This window comes from Mustela erminea, chromosome 11 (genome assembly GCF_009829155.1).
Source record: "Mustela erminea isolate mMusErm1 chromosome 11, mMusErm1.Pri, whole genome shotgun sequence".
Taxonomy (NCBI): Eukaryota; Metazoa; Chordata; class Mammalia; order Carnivora; family Mustelidae; genus Mustela; species Mustela erminea.
In genome coordinates, this window is record NC_045624.1 from 70,109,714 (window position 1) to 70,122,510 (window position 12,797).

General features: G+C 37.7%; 1 protein-coding gene and 1 long non-coding RNA gene across 2 annotated transcripts in view; one reads left to right on the forward strand and one right to left on the reverse strand.

Annotated features, from left to right (window-relative positions):
• The window catches only part of LOC116569070, a 49,202-nt gene extending 37,186 nt beyond the window's left edge, over positions 1–12,016 (reverse strand). Inside the window, exon 1 of the long non-coding RNA XR_004276845.1 lies at positions 11,947–12,016. This is a non-coding gene — a long non-coding RNA (uncharacterized LOC116569070). The remainder of the gene's footprint in view (positions 1–11,946) is intronic.
• Positions 1–12,797, forward strand: part of CALCR (calcitonin receptor) — a 150,862-nt gene that overhangs the window by 30,470 nt on the left and 107,595 nt on the right. The window lies entirely within an intron of this gene.

The following is a 12,797-nucleotide window of genomic DNA, read 5'->3' on the forward strand; positions in this document are numbered from 1 at the left end:
CATTAGGAAAGAGGATGTATAGAAATTGAAAATGGAGAAATTTATAGTCAAAGTTACTCATAGGCGCTCCACCTTAGAAAGTGTTCATGTTGCCAGGTTCTGTGTATACCCATTTGAAGACCACTTAGAGAAGCCTCAGGGTGAGCAACATTCTAGAGCCAGAGGAGTACACCCATGAAATAGCCATTTGTTCTCATACTAAGCAATCAGGGCAATTCCACAAACCCTTTCTTTAGAAGCAGATTTCCCTCCACACAGTGTTGCAAGGTTTTAATAAGATGGCGCACCTGAGAGCCCACAGGACAGCGGTCCAATGGATCCAGAAATGGCTGATTCCAGCACATTAAGTTATTGGGACCAATTACTTGCTCTGAACAGTCAGGTTTGACTTTTCAAATATAATGAAACATAATTGTGTGGGATTAGCCAGTGCTATGATTGGGAGAAGGGCATTCACATCCTAATTCCAATTCCACATGATTGATCTGTGTGACTACTAGTAGATCACTAAACTTCTTCATTTTCCCACCCATAAAAGAGAGGAGTTAATTAATCATGGCCTACTTCAAATTCTTTGTTGAAGAAGAATAATACAAACGTGGTTGTCATGGGCAAAACTGCACAAAATGAAACCTATTACAATAAAATATTATGCTCCTCATTTTTAAGGCACCAGAAGTTTTAAGGATCAAAAAAGTAAGCTAGTTAACATAATAATAACTACATTTTAAATAAAAAACTGCAATTTCCTTAGCAGACTCCATTTTTTTCTTCATATACTCAAAAGAGTTTTCTGTATTCAGAAGTCAGGTATCAACAAAAAGTAGTATCTGTCCCGCTGTAAAACGTAAACTTCCAAAGAAAATGCGTTCTCTACATGAATATACATTGTCCTCACACCACACTATCTGGGCGCCCTAAATACAAGCAGATTGTGCAAACTCTACCTTTTAATCCAAGTCAGGCTGCTAATGCCTCAAGAGCAGAGTTCCCATAAGCCAAATAACCATTGCTGAGGGGTCTGTGACCATGAGATCATGGTCTTTTCCCTTGCATCCTGGAAGTCCCTAGGCTCAAGTGGGAGAATTTAAATTCCTGTTCTGCACTTTGTTCTCTGAGGACAGGCAGACTTGAGCTCCTGAGAGCTTGTCCTCTCATTGCACCACTGTCTGAGACAAGAGCATGAAAGCACGCGCAGCAGCTTGTCCTGATGAAGAGAACCCAAAGCTGAACCCAGATTCTTCTCCACTCTAGGAATACACTGTAAATTAGAAGTCACCCCACTTAGGGCAAATCTTGGGGACCCACCCTGACAAGCTCTGAGGCCAGACTGCCTGGGTTTGACTTCCAGCCTCTGCCACTTACAAACTGTGGCTTCAGATAAATTACTTAACTTTTCACTAAATCAGTAACTCATCTGCAGAATTGGAGAGCATCATAAGAGCATCTTTCTCATGGTTCTTACTAAGGGAAAAGGTAAGTCACATAGGCTTATGTATGACTGTCTGACTATATATTATTGTTCAGACTGGTACACTTTTGTGAGTGAACAGTGTTGTTCATTAATAATTACATCAGGACAACAGGAATAAGCCAGGACTTTCCTGAGTAATATAGATTGTATAGGATTGCCCTCTCATAAGACACCTGGTGTGAAGCCTGGCATCTTCCTAGAATGAGCTAATAATATATACTCCTAAATTGCCTGAGGGATTATGGTCAAAAATTTCTGAGAACAGGACATTCCCTTTCCTTATTAGTAGTTTGAGTTTGTTCTTTTGCAGGAGGGTTTTTTTTTTTTTTTTTTTTGAAGCAAAAGGAAAGAAAGTGTGCTCACTTATTTAGCCCCTACCTACTCTCACTTTTTGCAAGAGAAATGCAAGCATGGAGTGTAGCGAGAAGCCTCCTTGTGTTTGTTCCAATCCCCACCCTTGTCTGATGATGAGAGAGGGGTGATATGAGGTCAGTCCCATACCAGCAACGGGACTGAGGCTTAACTTCAGGAAGTTGACAGTTATTTTTATTTAGATTTTAAAAATTAAAAACACGGTGTCAAAAATCTAGCAAAAATAATTGGTAATAGAAGCAAAAAAATTCCAGACTCAGAAGTCCCATGAAGTCATCTCTATACCTCTTGCCAGCATAGGGTCTTTTAAAAACATGTTCTCAAGGTCCTGGCCAGCCTCGCGTCAGCTGCCCCAAAGATGGGACTTCCATCATTTCTTTGGCAAAACATCATCGAAATCCGGCAGACAAGACCTTCAGACCTGGATTTCTCAGTTCGGTATCATGCCGGTTCTAGGAGACACCGCGTTAAGTTTCTGCTAAATGCAATTTCTTAGCCAATGCTTGCTTCATTTGAGCCTGTGCATCTAGAAGCAGAATTTACAGTGCATAGTTCACATTCTTTTATCAAAATTACCTCACCCTTCTAAGTCTAAATTTAACCAACTAGCTAGCACTCTACACTTGGCAAGAGGACAGGATTTGGGGCTTTGGGACATAAAAAGCAACAGCATACCCAAAAGTCACATTTTACCGAAGGGCCCAATAGGTGACTTTTTTCTTTCCTGATAATAATATCAGGGCCTCCCAGTTTACAAAGTCAGCCAAGATCCATTATCTCATGGACATTTTATTCTCTCAGTTCCGCCAATTTAACATGCAGGTCCAACCTCGTGCACGAAGCAGCCTACAGAGAAAGGCCAGACAGCAGTACCATGCAACATGTGTCCAGCCCTCCTCTGGCAGGCCAGGGAGAGTGTGGGACAGCTCACGAGAAGATGAGTTCATGGTCAGCCCTGGGAAAGTGGGACAGCAGCCTTTCCTGCTGCTCTGCATGAAATGAGCCCTGAGCAGCATGAAATCCCTGACCACAGGTGTAGAGATTCCCAGTGACATAAATATCTTTGCTGTTTCGCAGTTGGAAGAAGGCTGTGGGAAGATTTGCCACAAGCTCCCCCTGGCCAAGTCTGCCTTTATAAGGAAACGGCCATACAGGCCACACCATTGCTAGGGAGTCTGATGAGTCTTGTCCCAACTTCCAGTTAAAAGACTCATGAAAAAGAATTAGAGAAAGGTGAACACGTATCTCAGGCCATTCTAAGGAAAAGAACAAAAGAAAAAAAATCACAAAGCTCAAAACTGGACCACAGTTTTGGACCACAAACTCTTGAGCTCTTCTGTATGTTCAAAAAAACTCCATAAGCAAAAATTTACATAGACAAAGGCAAAATTATAATCTGTGTGACAAATTATTAACAACACAACTATGTGGAGTGTTTTAAAATTCTTTCAAAAACTGAGTCAAACTGATATGAAACTATGCAAAGAAAATGGAAAACAAATCCTCAAAAGGGTGGAAAAAGTCTTAAAATATGTGAAATTCACTGAGAGATATGTAAATTAGTATAAAAAATATATGTGCTATACTTGCTCATAAAACTGAAGACATTTTTTTTTCTTTTTAAATTATAACATCCAGCTTACACTCGGATGTGGAGAGGGGAGACTCTGTACCACCTGATTTCAATTTTCAACTTTTTCCATTTTATTTGGCATCAGACCATATTTTATCTATTTTATGTATTCATTTTTATATCATTTTATTTCATTTCTTATCAGTGTAAGCAGCATATAGTAAAATTTTATAACCAAACCCAAAGTTAGTGTCTTTCAATGGAGAAATATATTCCAACTATGTTTGTTGTCATAATTGGCATGACTGATCATAAGTTTTGCTGTATATTTTCCAGTTTCTCTCTACTCTGCTGTGTCTATGTTTTATTTAGTTTTAATTTCTATTGAATTTAAAATTTAGAAGTCCTATAGTAATTTCTATCACATGTGGCAATTACTAATTACTAGTTGTAATAATAATAGGCCATTACTGGAAAAAAATAATCAGTAACAAAAAAGACTAAATATAGGAGGTTTAACAATTTGATAGACTGTTTTATAATTGCTAAGAATTTATTTTTAAAAATTTTTAGCATGCAAAAAAACTCATAATCAAAACTTGACCAAGAAAAAAACTAGTACAGTAAGATCCCAAATGTATGTGTATGTATATATATACATTATAGTATTTATATGAGAAAGACTGAGAGGTAAATATCAAAATGACAACAATGATTGTCACCTATTTATCAGATATGGGTATTTTTTTCTCTACTGCATTTTTCACATTTCTCCAAATTTATGTAATGACTTCAAACTATTTTTATAATCCCAAATCAACCACTAAATTGAATTTCAACATGCTTATCAATGGACTTCTCAGAAAGCAATGAGCTCAGAAAGCAAAAACAACAGAAACTCTTACGATGCCATGTAGCAGATTATAGCAATTAATTAGAAGTCCAAGGACCCAGTTTACAATGAATGGTCACAGGCCAAGCCCTTTAAGAAGGGTGACTAGTTCCAGCCTCGCAGTAAACATGGTATTTGTGGATGGACAAATGGACGGACGGGAACTTGACCTGCACTCTGCCAAACTGTTTTCATATGTTCTTATACCGATCATAACCTTGAGATGCCCTCTCATCCACAGATTGTTTAGCATATCCCAAAAGAACATAAAATACTCCAGCAACTGATTTTTTAATTATAAAACCTTGCAATGTATTGTTCTAAACTCAATTCTTAATGCAAATGCAGCAGTGAACTCTCTTCTCCCAGTTTCTATCGCTTAGCTTCAATTCTGTTGCTCTTTTATGCTAAAAAGAATTCAGTGCTCAGTTTCATGTTTCATTTACAAAGCCATAATTTGATTTTGTTACTTTGGAGTTTATAATCCAATTTGTATCTATTGTTCAGCCCAGTGGAATGAATTTGCATGGCAATCATAGGTACAAATTATAAACTCAAAACACATCTGAAATTTTAAGGCTCTTTATAAGGCTACAATGAGTTTTAATAACAAATCACTTGTCATTTTTCTTAATGAAATAGATTTTTTTGCTACCAATATTGTACTCTACTTTGATTGACTCCTCCCTTATTGATTATAAATGGAGAGAGAAGTTGAGCTAAGTTGATTTATAGAGGAATGCTGATATTTATATATTCCCATTCTCTGTGATACCACTTAAATATAATGAATGCATACATCTTTAGCGCTCTTAAAGTTTGAGCATATTTTAAAAACAGGACAATTGGGGATAAAACAATATAAATTATTTAAAGGGAATAAGGAAAATTGGAGTTCACTAGGCATTTAAGATAAATTGATTACCACTGGGTATTAAGTTTGCATTCAGTTTTCCTGCAGTAAATACAAACAAGCACACTGAATTATACTGAGATCAAAATAGGAAGTATATCAGCAAAGATAAACTTTTTGCCAAATCTCAATTCAAACAAAATTTGATCATGTTTCCACTTATGAAAAATGTTGAGCATCAGCACAAAATACTTTCAACCAACTTTGCCAAAGACAGAGTGACTGTATTTAAGTAGAACCTTCATATATGAGAACCGTATCCTAATGGTTGACTCCTGTCTTCCTAGTTAATGTACTTATGCAACTTTTTCACAAGTACTGAAAACTCACCAAGCCCAAGATTGAGCCACCTGCCCCTCAAATCCTGTTGAATTAATCAGTGCTTTTTATTTCACACCAACAGAAACTAATTTGCAGTCACCTTAGTGACTGGTGTTTTGTTGGAAGGATCATAGGGCAGCTTAAAGAAGCTACTCTCTAATTCCCTCTTTTGCCCCCCACTCTAGGGAATGGAACTAGACATTGAAAGCTTTGAGGAAGCCTGGCAGTACTCTCTAGCTCTCATCTCTGCTGCTCTCTGCTCATCTGCTTCATTCCACTGCAAACCTGAGATATCCATGGCAGCAGACAATTGTCCCATAGATCCTTCTTTGACATGGGTCTTCCAGTTCAGACCATAAAACGTATGAACTGCCTCTTTCTACTTACTCTCTGGAGTCTTGTCAAAGGAAGGCTTCTTTCAATTCCCAGAGCATTCCATGCTCTCTTCCCATCATAGCCTTTGCCATGGAATTCTCCACTCCTACCCCGCCCAACTCAGTGTCCCTTTGCCTTGCTAACTCTTAGGGATCCTTGGGTTTTCAACTTAAAAGTCATTTCCTCCATACTTTTTCTTAATTCTTAAATAATTCATTCATTCATTTCACCTACATTTACTAAGTAGTTACCGTGTGCCACACACAGCGCTGAGTACTGAGTGAACACTGATCCCTTCCTTCATGAAGCTTGTGGTCAATGAGGAATATATAATTATGCATTATGATAAATACAAGAGAGGAAAGTGATAGGTTAAAGGATAATAGGAGGAGCTCAGGTGGTCAGAGAAGGTGTGCCTGAGAAGGTGTTATTTCAGCTGAGCTCTCCAAAGGACAAGGAGTCAGTGTTCTGATCCAAAGGAATCAGAATATGTTCCAGCTCCATAGTACATCCAAAGAACCCAAAACACTGAGAACCTGAACTAGAAGAGTGGCTATGATAGAAAATGAGATCACCCTCATCCCTCAAAGAGTAATCTGCACACCAGATTTGGCACATTTGGACTGGTAGAGTTTTTAATTAGCTTTTTTTAAATGTTAATATGTTAGGCAGGGCAGCACTCCGCACTTCACACTTAACATCCGGCCTCCTTCGGACACTCATGCTAGTTTGCCAGTCCCCAGGATTCAATTCAGAAGGGTGCCAGAAATAACTGAACCAGTTGTTGCACACTCTGTTTCTGTGGATATGCAGAAACTCCTAATGCAATGTTTAAAATCTTTGAGGTTCTAATAGAGTGGAATGAGATGAATGGAATCCTGGAGCTCCAGGAGAATTCAGCTCAAGACGGTAATGGGAACTGCAATGGCCATCTTAGTCTAACACACCACATTACCGAATTCAGCTCAAGACGGTAATGGGAACTGCAATGGCCATTTTATTTCTCCGGATAGTAAATGCTCCCAGATGATTTACATAAGGAGACATCTTAAAGGAAATGCTCTTAAAAATTTTCCTTCAATTTCATACATATGTTCTCAGGATTGATTGCTCATTTTTTCCTTCTTTTTATACAAGATTTCCATATCATTATGATCCACCACATCTGCCTTTACTTGTTTCAATAAAATTCTAATTAAATATATAGGGGCGCCTGGGTGGCTCAGTGGGTTAAAGCCTCTGCCTTCAGCTCAGGTCGTGATCCCAGGGTCCTGGGATTGAGCCCCGAGTGCTCTCTGCTCAGCAGGGAGCCTACTTCTCCCTCTCTCTCTCTGCCTGCCTCTCTGCCTACTTGTGATCTCTATCTGATAAATAAAATCTTTAAAAAACAAATAAATAAATATATAATCTCTGCATTTAATATAGACAAATAATATATTTTAAAAACCACCTGAACTGGGGCTCCTGGTTGGCTCAGTTAGTTACACCGCTGCCTTCAGCTCAGGTCTCAGGGTCCTGGGATCAAGCCCCTGCTGAGCCGAGAACCTGTGTCTCCCTCTCCTTCTGCCCCTTCCTCCTGCCCTCATGTTCTCTCTCTGTCTCTCTCTCTCTTTCAAATAAACAAATAAAATCTTTAAAAAAGAAAAAACTACCTGAACCAAAGTCCATCAAATTTTTAAAGCTTAGTCTAACACACCACAGCCAAGTGATAATCTTCCTATAGAACACTTAAATACAAATATTGCTTTTAGGATTATAGCTAATTCCACTTTTACTTTTAAAATATATTATTCATAGTTCTGTGTGTGTGTGTGTGTGTTGTGTAATATTTTTCTTTATCAATGAAATCCCCTTCATTATTTTCCCCTTATTTGTTCCTCCATGAGATTTTAGTGACACCTGGGATTGTTAATGACCATTTTCTTATCAATGATCAGTTGCATTTTTTGCAAAACAGTATCGCCTGATGATAAAAAAAAAAAAAAAAAGAAAAAGAAAAGAAAAACAGCCCACAATGTTTTGGTATGCCTGTTAATTAAATCTTAGCAAAAATATTTGAGAAATAACCTGAAATGACAGTTGTCAGTTATACTGTGAAAACAAAGAAAATGATACCTTCCCAGACACTTAAAACGGTCAGAATCAAAATTGAGCTAAATTGGCAATTCTTTTTAGAAAACAAGTTCCAGCTCAATTTTTCTATGATCGTTTGGAATTTTTTTCTTAATAATTCGCATTAAAGGACCTAGTGAAATTCTTTAGGGCTTCAGTGGTCTTTCTCTAATGGCGCCCTTCACATTCTTACTCATTTTACCGGACGTTCAGTATCTCATATGGCAGGAGCAAATAGAATGAGGGTCTAACTTTATACTTAAGTTACCTAACTATATATTAGGTTCCTCGAGGAGGTACTTCTCAATGAACTCTCATGTTGTTTCCTCAGTAAAGTCAACACAATAAATGCTTTTCTTTATAAAATTCCTGCCCTGAAAGGAATTTTTAAGTTAATAGTGGCCAAAATATGTAGCCACAGCTCTAAATTATACCTATACATGCTATCTTTTCTAAAGACTTAGTTAAAATCTCAACTACTCTACTTTAGGCAGGGGGTGGGGGGTGGGATCATATTTTAATTCATATAAGCAAAGGACCCAGAGACATTTCACTAAATATGAGGCATTCTGCTATAATTGCTAACATCTGCTTGCTTCTTGTCCCCTTTTAAAAGATGGTGGCTTCTCAGAGAGCTTCCTAAAGGCTGGTGCAAACTTAATCAACACTTCCCAACCTCAATTTATTTCAGTTTAATGTGGAAGACAAACTCTTAGCTGTCCTGTTTCGCTGATTATTTTTCCCCCGTTAAATGCTAATCACTGAGATGGCAAATAAGAATTGAACTCTTAGTCTGGTTTTCATGGTTAATAAGATATAATGACCCATACTTAGAAATTTTATTAACTATATTACACTGAAAAAGAATGGAACCTTTATTATAGACTGGGTTTGTACACCCAGCAAGGAAATGTCATGATTCTACTGTAGAAGTGCTTTCAGAAGTATGTTTTATTCTGAAAATTATGAAAATGTATTAAACATAGAAAAATGCTTCAAAATTTATTTATGTGTCACAGAAAAAAAGTGACCATAAATTGTTTCCTAGTGGAACACTATGATGTTCTATACAATAAATGACTAACACATATTCAGTTTGGCATTAGGAAGATCAGCTTACAATGCCAAATCAGAATAGAAATCTTAAAGGAAGCTTACAGGAAGAGAAAGTGGTCCATTTATCTGTTTCTTTCTCTTATTTTTAAGTTTTTTATTTGGATTTGAAAACTTCAAGGTATAACTTGTGGTTTTTCCCACTTAAATCATCATTCATAAGCTTGTTATGCAATGTCTTAGCTTTCTATTACTAGCTTTCTTCTCTGATCATGGTCCTCCAAGGTTGAAATCATGGTATCAGCCCTGCTCGGGTCTCATCAGAGTTGGGGTGGGGGGCGGGCTTTCCCAAGGATGTTTCAAGGTTGTTGGAAGAATTTAGTTTCCTATTATTATAGGATAGGAATTCCTGTTTTCTTGATGGTTGCAGGATTGAAATCCCAACTTTCTTGCTTGCTATAGACCAGGGATCTCTCTTAGCTCTTAAAGGGTGCTAATAGTTCCCTATCATGTGACCCCTGTCTTAGGTCCTTTTATTCTTCTAGTTTTTGATTTCTAGAAAGGTCCAGTTCTTCTGAGTAACTCAGGCCCACCCAGGAAAATCTTCAATTTGATTAAGTCAAAGTCAGCAGAATTGAAACCTTAATTATATTTTCAAAAACTCTTCACTCTAGTCACATGGCACTGTCTAATCATGGGACTGAATTAGAATATATTCATAATCCTGCTCACACTCAAGGGGCATGTATTATACTGGGACAGTACACCAGTGGGGAAAGAATCTTGGGGGTCATCTTACAATTTTGCTTACCACATGCTATAAAAGGCCAACATTGGTGTGCCTGGGTGGCTCAGTTGGTTAAGTGTCTGCCTTTGGCTTGGGTCATGATCCTGAGTCCTGGGATCAAGCCCCACATTGGGCTCTCTGCTGAGGGGGGAACCTGCTTCTCCCTCTCCCTCTGCCTGCCCCCAGCCATCCATGCATCCCCTTTTAAAATCTTTTAAAAGAAAGAAAGAAAGAAAGAAAGAAAGAAAGAAAGAAAGAAAGAAAAGTCCAACATCACCAAGAAATCAAATAATTTACTGAGTACCTTCTGAGGCATTCACTAACTTGCCCAAGAACACACAACAAACAAGTATCAGAGTTGATGTAATCCTAGGTCAGATATGTCTGACTCGAGGAACCTATGCCATGAAGAAATAACTTACTGGATGTCACTGGCCAAAGAGTACACTGTCATAGACTTTTAAGGAAAATTACTGATTTCAGGGGAACATTTCTTCCCTTAATCATACATTTATCAACCAACAAAGATTTATTAAGTTCCTCACTTCCTGGGACACTGGGCTGAGCAATAAGTAGTTATACAGATCTGTACTAAATCCTTGTCTTTGAAAGTGCTTGTATACAATACAGTATTAATTAAAATCACCATATTATTAAGAGAATAGATCTTAGAAGTTCTTTTTAAAAAAAAAAGATTTTATTTATTTATTTGAGAGAGAGAGAGAGAGATAGTGAGAGAGAGCACAAGCAGGGAGGAGAGGGAGAAAGAGGCTCCCTGCTTAGCAGGGAGCCCCATGTGGGGTTTGATCCCAAGACCCTGAGATCATGACCTGAGCTGAATTCAGAAAATGCTTAACCTACTAAGCCATCCATGCATCCCCAGATCTTAAAAATTCTCATCAGAAGAAAAAAAATTGGTAACTATGAATGGTGAGAGATAACTAGACATTATGGTGATTATTTTGCCATGTATACAAATATCAACTTATTATGCTGTTGAAGCTAATACAATGTTATATATCAATTATACCTCAGTTTAAAAAAATGGGAGAAATAAGATATCATATATTTTTTCTAAATAGCAATTAAGGTCTCGAATGCCCAAAATGTAATACACTTGCCAAACAAGTGGTCAATAAATTTAGACCATTATGAGCTAAAAATTCCACAGAAAACTTCAGAAAGGAAATGGGACTTTGCTGCAATTGATTGGATTTTCATAAATCCTTATGCTGGGGATTAGAGTGAACTTTTTACATATAAAAGAAAATTATCTGGGGAGCCTTTTTTTTGAAACACAATAACATACAACAACATAGCATGTTGTAAACTAAATAAAGTATATAGGTTCTCTAAGTTTAAATTTTCTAGGAGGTAAGAAACACAAAATCTAGAGAGGGCAGGGAGTGGAAATAACTCAGCTGAGGCTCCTCGACCCCAGAGGAGTCTTTCTTGGAGTGTGCTGTGGTCTTCAAACATCAGTGTCACCGAGACTTTGTTACCATGCAGATGCTAAGTCCCTCTGTGGCTCTACTCAGTTAGTATCTCAGAGGGTTGGTCTGAGGAACCCAGCTTAAACTTATTTAAACAACTGACTAAAGGACATTCTTATCTCAATAACTGCTTTCCTGAAGGGTGCACATACAGGCTACCAGGTAGAACAAATCCTGAAACAGCATACAAAGTCTTGAACATATGTGGCCATCTGCTTGGAGGGAGGCTCCAAGGCTTCCATCTGATTCTCAAAAGGGGGGGACGCCTGGGTGGCTCAGTCCATTAAGCATATGACTCCAGCTCAGGTCATGATCCCAGGGTCCTAGGACTGAGTCCCGCATGGGGCTCCTTGCTCAGTGGACTCCTTGACTACAGCTCCCCCTGCTTATGCACACTCTCTAACAAATAAATAAAATCTTAAAAAAAAAAATTCTTGAAAAGATGTGGAAACCACCCCCCCCAAATTGTTAAGAATCACTGGAATACAGGAAAGAAGGCAAGGACATTTTAAGGAAAGAGAAATGGGATGTTTTCAGTGTGAAGGGGATCAGAACTATCTTGCCCAGGCGAGAACAATGACCTGAGGGTGGACGTGAGCAGGCAGTGATGTTAAATGGATGACGAGGCCAACCACACGTCCACCACCTCTGCGGAAGAAGAGTAAGCGTCATAAAACTGCAGCAGGAGGAACTGAGACAGGAAATAAATACTTTCTCACACTAAAACTGCCGGGAATACCCCAGAGGGTGGGAATAAACTAGATAATCATCCATCCAGAAAGTCAGACACACTAAAAGATTGATGATTCAGGTCTGTCTGCTTTTTCAGCAGAAAATAGAATTATGCATTTTGGACTGTTTTTGGTTATGGCAGTAACCGCAGTGGTCCTAATAAAGGAAGAGACTTTATGACATTTTATTTTTATTTGTATTTTGAATGTTTAGGTTTATTAAAAATTAAATTTTAAGTCAGCTCCTTATTATGTTTTCTATGTCCTTCGTTAATTATCCATTATGATAGCAAAATGATCAGTGCTACAGTTTAGTGGATCAGTTAGTGCTATTTTAAAAGGCATGTGTTGAGCATATATTGCCTGGCTAATTTTCTACTAGAAAAAGATAAAGTTTTATTTTTCATCATACCCGTTCTAAATAAAGTAAATGGACATTTATCAGTGGAATAGTATAAATTGTCCTGGGCTTTGACTAAGAGTCCATAATAACCAGCTAACCTCATTAATTTGTTGAGGAAAAAAAAAATCTATCAAACATGTTGTTTGTTCTCTTATGCAAGAGAACAAAAATGTTGATTTTTCATTCAAATGGTTTGAGTATATATATTTGAAGAAAGTGATTCATTCAAAGAATTGTAAAGAGCTGATTACATGACTGATAGAATTATTTTTGTTAATTCTTAATATAAAATTATTTT